This window comes from Coregonus lavaretus (assembly GCF_964263955.1).
Source record: "Coregonus lavaretus genome assembly, contig: HAP1_SCAFFOLD_4109, whole genome shotgun sequence".
NCBI classification, from domain to species: domain Eukaryota; kingdom Metazoa; phylum Chordata; class Actinopteri; order Salmoniformes; family Salmonidae; genus Coregonus; species Coregonus lavaretus.
The window spans coordinates 7881-16764 of record NW_028165681.1 but is presented as its reverse complement, the minus strand read 5'-3'; positions in this window follow the sequence as shown (position 1 = coordinate 16764).

Sequence of the window (8884 nt, the reverse complement as noted above, 5' to 3'; positions counted from 1 at the left end):
CTATAAACTGAGCTACATCCCTGCCGGCCATTCCCTCCCCTACCCTGGACGACGCTGGGCCAATTGTGCGCCGCCCATGAGTCTCCCGGTCGCGGCCGGCTGCGACAGAGCCTGGATTCGAACCAGGATCTCTAGTGGCACAGTTAGCACTGCGATGCAGTGCCTTAGACCACTGCGCCACTCAGGAGTGAATGACCATGTCAGCCCTTACAATATTCGTCCGGAGTTTGCCAGTAGATGCATCTAACGACCGCCTGGAGGAGATATTCTCTGAGATTGGACCTGTGAAACACTGCTTTGTTGTCAAGGAAAAAGGTGAGACCGCTACTAGTTAGCTAGCTTGTTAACTTCATTTACATAACATTTTAGTCATTTAGCAGACGCTCTTATCCAGAGCGACTTACAGTTAGTGAGTGCATACATAATTTTTATATTTTTCATACCCCCCGTGGGAATGACATTTGTCATCTTTGTAAAATTGTGCTGATCTCAACGTTATGTCATGAAACTACAAGAATCCAGACCATGTCATGCTTTGTAATAATATTCAAGAATATGTGTGAAAAGGCCAGTCTGACATGTGGGCCCTTCAGGTGAAGACAAATGTCGTGGGTTTGGGTATGTTACCTACTCCATGGAGGAGGATGCACAGCGCGCCGTTAGAGGTGAAAGACTACAATGGACAGAAGATCAACGTGTCGGTGGCCAAGAAAAATCGAAACGACAAGAAAAGGAGAACAACGGGTATGGAAAACTTATGTGGATGCTTAGCTGTTATTTAGCTAGATGCCTACCTTACATTTTTTATGGTGAAGTTAGAGGATCAAACATTTTATTGTCATCTTGTCTTCTACACAGCCACAGCACCAAAAGAACCAGTACCACAAAAATAACATAAATCTCAAGGAAGTGTAGTATATGAAGAATTATTACTTTGCTAATGTTTTCAAGTGGAACCTGAGAGGATGTTTATTTAGTGTCAGAGGGAATTGTTTTAGGGTGACGCCCCATAGAAGACAGGGGATTGGACAGTAGAGGGAGCCACCCATATTTTGGGAATATTATAAGTACTGGGTTTAAACAAAGAAGAGCGGAGCGGACATTGTAATTTGGAAAACACTGCTCTCCGGGTGATCATGACATCTGTAAACTTATGCTGAAATCTTGTGACATGAATAAAACTTATGATCAAAGTTCAGTATAAGCGGACTCCTTTGTTTAACAGCAATAATTAGCAACATTGACTCGACACTACAAAATGGCGTCACGAACTGGATCGGTCTGCGTCTCTCCTTTGTTCCATTCATGGGCGCCGAGCTGACTCTCGTTCCAAAGTCATGGCCAGATAAGGGTGAGTTTCCTCACCACTTTGGGCATTTGTTAGTTCGAAGGCTATTTGAGTGTGCAAGGGGGAGATGTACCGTGTAAAGTACTTGTGTGTGCTGGTGTGGCTGTTATTGCTGTGGACTAGGGGTCTGTCATAACTATTCTAAATTTGGTTGCACTGGTGAACGGCGCAAATAGGGGGGAGTGTCTATAGAGATATTTTGAATAGGAATTCAAGAACAATCGATTGAAAGGAATAAGGCCAAGGTATATGTATACAAATTAGGACATTGCGAATCTGGAAAGACCTCTAAACAAGGCGATCTTTAGGATGGGCCGAAAATCCTGTAACATGTTAGATGGAATGGGTGAGTCCTGGGGACTGGAGGCTGTGGTATATACATTCTATTGCAAGTTACCGCTCAGCTGGTGTTTGACGAAGCATTTGTTTGATGTGACCGCTCATTGAATATCCATAGAACTCGCGGCAGCATAAAGTTAGGGACAAAGGAAAATGAATTTTACGGCGCAATGTAGGTTACATTGCTACATGCTACATGTTACATACATGCTACATGCTACATGCTAACATGTGACCTTAGAGGGCCATCGAGATGGAATAAAGCCTCTTAAATTATGTTTGTGTGTGTAGAATTTAAGTTCTAGGCTTTGTGAGCTCTGTTAAATGTTGTTTGGCTATGAGGAGAAAACGGAGTTACAGCGGGACTGTTAACTTTCTGTTTGGCTTGGGGAGAGAGCTGCTTGAGGGCTCCGTCCACGCTGAAATCGTACTGGTGAATGAACTGCGCATGCGTGTGATTTTGTGACTTTAGAGTTACGTAGGGAGAATATGCCACTGCCTACACTGGGTGCAAGGGGGAGACACAGACGCAGACAAAAGACAGAGATTTAGAGTCTAATGGTGTATTCTGGTTGTTACATCGGCTGTTTGACGATGAAACTGTTTTCTTGAGACATATTGAATTGATAAATGAGAGAGATATGTTGACGGATTAAAAATAAAAATAATTAAATAAATAAATAAAATAAAAATGTTATTGAGCTATTTATGCGATTCCTGAGTTAATTCTTAGCGCAAATGTGACTGGAGGAATATTGAATGGTTGAAATAACTCAGTGACTGCATAAACTACTAAATTCTTGTCTGTTTCTTTGTTCTTTTGTCATATGAGAGACGATAAGAGGAACGAGGAGAGAGAGAGAAAGAGAGGAAGTGCTGACGTGTACATCATGTGACAGGGTGTGACGCGACAAGAGGCTGCTGCGACAGGATCAAGTCAAAAGAGAATCAGGCTAGTGCTGTTCTGTTTACAAAGTCTTCCCCTACAGGATATTTGATGTTATGACAATTTGACAAAGACTTGGCAAAAGACTGATAAAATAAAAATGGCATTTTGGAGTTTCTGTGAATGAGTGGGTTTGATTAGAGTTGTGTTGGGAATCGAGTACTGACATTATTCTGTAAAATTAAGATAATTGGATGCTTATTAAGCAATGGGTTTTATGAGTACTGTAGTGTTGCTGGATTATAGGTGTTTTCTTTTTGGATTGCTCTGAAGTTGTCTACTTTCCTGTACTTTTCCTGATTGAAGGTGGTAAGATAGCCACTAATTGATAAATTAGTAAAATAGGAAATATATATATATATATATTTTGATTATTCATAAATTTATTGATTAATTGTTTAATTGAAGAAAAGAAAAAATATTAATTATTTTTTTGAATATTCATATTGTTATTGATTAATTTTTATTATTTAGGGGAAAAAAATGTTTTAGTTTATATTAAAAATTAAAGGGAGGACACTATAAGCTATATATTCTAAAATAATAATAAAATAATTCACAATAAAGGAATATAAAAGAGTTGTTACAATGGGGAAAAAGGACATAAGGACTATGAAGGTAATTACACCTGTTGATATAGTACAAAATAGTAATCCTTTAGTTAATGGTATTGCAGGGTTATCCGGCAAATGGAACAAACGTTGGCCTGACATTGAACAACCATGGCCAGTGGAAGGGACTCTTAACCCTGACGTAATCAACATAATGAAAGTGCTTCTGTCAATTCATAAAGCAGTTCAAAAGAGAGGGAAAAAAGGGAACAACGTAAAGAAAAGAGACAAAGAGAGCTGGGTGTTCTTAAGCTGTTTGAGAATGAAGGACAAAAACTGATAAAAGATGCCAGAGAAAAACTAATGGCAGAAGTCAGTACACCTTTCTCACATACGGATTCAGGAAAAAGACCCCCACCTTATGAGGAAGAAGTAGAGCGTAAGGACGTCTATCCTCAGCTTCCGGTGATCATTCAGGAGGGTGATTATTGCATCAGAGATGAAGAGGAACGAATAATAGAGAGAGGACAAGCAGAAACGACCATAAAAATGAATCCAAACTCCAGAAGTAAGAAAAAACCGAGATGTCTGGAAACTAAGAGAAGAATGAGGTTCGGAAAGATGAAGACAAAGATGAAGACTTGGAGAGTAAAGGTGCTTCATATTCAAGAGGATTTTACCCAACAATGATTAGCAAAGAAGAAATAGAAAGAGATATAGACCGATGCGTATCATGCCTGGATAAAGCGAATAGTTTAGAAGAAGTAACACAACTGGAGGAACAACTCAAGAAGCTGAAGATACAGAAGAAGAAACTGCTGAGAAAAGGATCCCAAGAATTGGAGGAGAATAATACATTGAGGCCAAGGAAAGAGAGAAAAGTAAGAAGATGATGGAAGATGATATTTCGAGGACAGAACTTAGAATATAACCTTTTGAAGAATACTGATATGTCAACAACAAGAAAGAGCAGGACCAAGAAACTGTCAGAAAACTTGATCAAATACAACTGGAGGGGAAGGAGAAGAAGAAGGAGAAGAAAAGCTTTGGTTATGAAGAATCAGGGTGAACCAAATCAACAATCACTGCTATAGCTTCAACTGAACAAGGTCAAATGCAATTGTACCAGCCACAACAAGTGGTATAAGTTGTTCCATATCCATATATAGTTTCTGGAAAGAGGGAATTTCTGAGGAAGATAAAGGAGCAAGTGAAGATCACCTGTACTCCAGGTGAACCCTTAAAGGAGCAAGGATTCTAGAGTGCCTAGAAGATCCGAAGGGGGGTGTCAGCTGGTAGCACCAATTAGGGAAAAAATATCCAACAATTGAAGTGAAAACAAAGGACTATGAGAAGTGATGGTGAGTAGAGGAAAAGCTTTTATCTGTGTTGAGCCTAAAGAGGTTACACATCTCACTATGTAAAATTAACTAATTAGGATAGGGATTTGAGGGAGTAAAACAGTTGATTACTCTTAAGGAACCAATTGAGCTCTGCTATAAAAATCAAAGAGAAATTAAAATACACATACTGGTATCAGAACATATACCTATTGCATTGTTTGGAAGAGATGCATTGTGTAAATTGAACTGTACAATAAGATGTACACTAGACGGCTGTCTGGTAGAAGATTTTAAAAGAGTAGGGTTTTTGGGAATCTATTAGACTGCCTATTAGACAATCTGTCTGAAAAATTAAGTTAAAAGGGGTGACTGTTATTCTTGGTTACATTCCTACACCAGGAGATTTCAAACTAGGCTAAAAGATGTTTAATCGTTTGCCAAGTCTGTGTGTGAAGAAGTCAGAAGCAGGTGGGGATTTCCCGATCAGATATTCAAAAAAATTGGTGGTAAGGGCTTTTGTGAATAAATCAGTGGAAAGGGTTTTTAAAAGTTAGGAGAAAAGATTAGATTAAAAAAGTTAGGAAAACTAGGGTTGAAGGAACTCTAGGACAGTAAGCTAAGTTTCAATGTTAGTTAGTAGTAAGAGAGAGAGAACTAGTGGTGATAGATGGAAATACAAGTCAGGAGTTCAAAGTCTTAGGGAGAATGGATGAAGTAACAACAAGGACATTAACACTTCAGCATATTAAAACAACAGTTAGAAGCAATTCAACTCTTTCAACATTGATAGTTATTGAAGCCATCAATATATCGCATTTGATTACAAGGGAGCCAATAGCTCCAGCACCAATTTTAGAGGAATTTCATAGTCTGGGAAGCCTACCATTGGAGGATAAGTCTAAGAGAGAAGTGGGGATTTTTCCAGGGTATGGTGTAAAATTTGGGAAGATAACATAGATAATATTACCTATACTTTGCAGGGTTTTGCAAATGAAACGATAAGAGGGTTTAACCTTCTGTCGAATACTCAAAGAAGTCACAGACTGACGCTGTTAAAACATGATATGGCTCTTGACTATATTCTAGCAAAACAAGGTGGCTTATGTTTGGCTATGACTTTGACGGGGGATGATTGTTATACTTTGATTCCAGATAGTTCAGATAATATCACTAGTGTTATAGATGCATTGAAGAATATAAGGGATGCATTTGGTAGATCTGAAGGAGCTGGATGGTCAGCGAAGTCTTGGTTGCAAGATCAGTTAGGCCCAGTGGGAGCAGTGATGGTTCAGATTTTAGTAGCAGCTTTGATAGCACTGTGTGTGATGTTTTTCTTTTGTAATTTGTTACTGACCTTTGCGAAAGCTATGATATTGAGATGGGTTGGAGTAGTGATGCCTGGAGACAACACTCAGATGCCGTTGTTGACTGTTCCTGATCTGGATGAAGAGGGACAAGTGGGACTGGATGGAGTATTGATGGATAAATATCATTTTTTGATTATTTGATTATTTTTTAAATGTTTTTCAATATTAGTGTGATTTTAGTATTTTGTTATGAATCAAAGGGGGGAAATAGGATAATGTGATTCATATATCATTTATATATCATTTTTTTATATTCTTAGTTGATATTGATGTTTTAATTTGAAAGTGTTGTTTTGCAAAAGATACTGTTTGGTCTTTTCTTTTCTTCCAGAAGCATTTGGGGGAATATGTAGAGATTGAAATACTCAAACAAGGACAATATGAAGGGACAATATGAAAGGAGAATATGAAGGGAAAGGAGGAGATGGAACAAGGAAGGTGTGGAAATGTTCCGATTCCATCATCAACGATGCATTGGAAGTCGACACTGCTGAGGAGATGAAGTGTAGTGGACTACATTCCAGTGTCTGCAATGAAATATAGACATATTTGCATGTGGAATACATAATTTGTGTCATATTCTTTCTGTATTAATTTTTGTAGAATGATATTTGATGTTATTGGATACATGTGGGGATCTTAGATGTTTTTGTTTATTTCGTGAATGCTTAGGGACATGAAGTCTAGGCAGGGATAGAGATAATCCACCGTAGGGTCCGATGGGTCGACCAGCCTGAGAGTGGACATTTTGGATAGTATTTTGTTTGCTGGGGCTTTCATGTGTATTTAATTGCATCATAGTTTCAAATGCATTGATAAAGATTTATGAATTGATCTGGAGTACTTAGGTGGTTGCCTGGGGCAGAGGGGCCGTGAGAGAATTTTACTGTCTTGATTGATGGATGGATATTTGGAAAGAAGGCTGCCAGACAGGTTTTTCGCTCTCACACTCCATAAAGATTTGTTCATATTTCATAGAAATGTATTTACACTCCATAGAAAAATGTGTTTTTGGTTTATTGTTAAAGATACTCAATAAGATAAATTGTTACTTGTCATAATCCTATTCTGTTTGTTTTCGAGACTTTTAGTTAGTCTCGAAGGGGGGAATGTAGTATATGAAGAATTATGACTTTGCTAATGTTTTCAAGTGGAACCTGAGAGGATGTTTATTTAGTGTCAGAGGGAATTGTTTTAGGGTGACGCCCCATAGAAGACAGGGGATTGGACAGTAGAGCGAGCCACCCATATTTTGGGAATATTATAAGTACTGGGTTTAAACAAAGAAGAGCGGAGCGGACATTATAATTTGGAAAACACTGCTCTCCGGGTGATCATGACATCTGTAAACTTATGCTGAAATCTTGTGACATGAATAAAACTTATGATCAAAGTTCAGTATAAGCGGACTCCTTTGTTTAACAGCAATAATTAGCAACATTTACTCGACACTACAGAGGCTTAAAGAAAAACGGAAGGAAAGCCAGACTGATCATAAGTAATCTCAGTTTCAAGGTATGACACACACTAGTGATGCGCGGAACCGCCTGACTGAGGCCTGCACCCAACCCTAACCCGCAAATATAGAAAATGCGCTGTACAGTCAGAGATGACCGAATTCGTTTTTGACTGGCCTTTTTTAGATAAGCCTATGTTTTTGCTTATAATTTCCAACATTTTAGGCTATTTGTTAGTCAACTTGTATATAATTACATACGTGCAGCTTCTCTTCTGTCATTACTTGTAGCCCTAGAAGACTAAATAAACCCTTGCTCACCAGAATGTCATAAATTGATCGAATCGATAGTTTCTCTTTCCTCTTTCATCTCTGCTTCTCTCCCGCAGCAAAGATGTTTGGGGACCAGGGAGAAAGTGCAATAAAAATAAAGGGGAAAGCTTTTCCATGCAACATTTCCAAGTGTCACCAGTTTGACCAGTTTTAAGGAAATTAATAGCTGTTAAAACGACCAACATGTTTTTGATAAGATTTCAGTTCGGCTTGGATGCATATTTTATGACGCTGATAAAGATGGCACCTTTACAGACGGTCCCTAACCGTGCATTTATTCTCTCCTAGATACTGAAAGAAAGAGATCATATTTCTCCACTCCTGATCCCGAGTAAAAGTGTTGCATTTGGTGTATAATTTTACTGCAAGAAATGCTTAATTCTAAGGGAGCTAATATTATACACTGCTCAAAAAAATAAAGGGAACACTTAAACAACACAATGTAACTCCAAGTCAATCACACTTCTGTGAAATCAAACTGTCCACTTAGGAAGCGACACTGATTGGCAATACATTTCACATGCTGTTGTGCAAATGGAATAGACAACAGGTGGAAATTATAGGCAATTAGCAAGACACCCCCAATAAAGGACTGGTTTTGCAGGTGGTGACCACAGACCACTTCTCAGTTCCTATGCTTCCTGGCAGAGGTTTTGGTCACTTTTGAATGCTGGCGGTACTTTCACTCTAGTGGTAGCATGAGACGGAGTCTACAACCCACACAAGTGGCTCAGGTAGTGCAGCTCATCCAGGATGGCACATCAATGCGAGCTGTGGCAAGAAGGTTTGCTGTGTCTGTCAGCGTAGTGTCCAGAGCATGGAGGCGCTACCAGGAGACAGGCCAGTACATCAGGAGACGTGGAGGAGGCCGTAGGAGGGCAACAACCCAGCAGCAGGACTGCTACCTCCGCCTTTGTGCAAGGAGGAGCAGGAGGAGCACTGCCAGAGCCCTGCAAAATGACCTCCAGCAGGCCACAAATGTGCATGTGTCTGCTCAAACGGTCAGAAACAGACTCCATGAGGGTGGTATGAGGGCCCGACGTCCACAGGTGGGGGTTGTGCTTACAGCCCAACACCGTGTAGGACGTTTGGCATTTGCCAGAGAACACCAAGATTGGCAAATTCGCCACTGGCGCGCTGTGCTCTTCACAGATGAAAGCAGGTTCACACTGAGCACGTGACAGACGTGACAGAGTCTGGA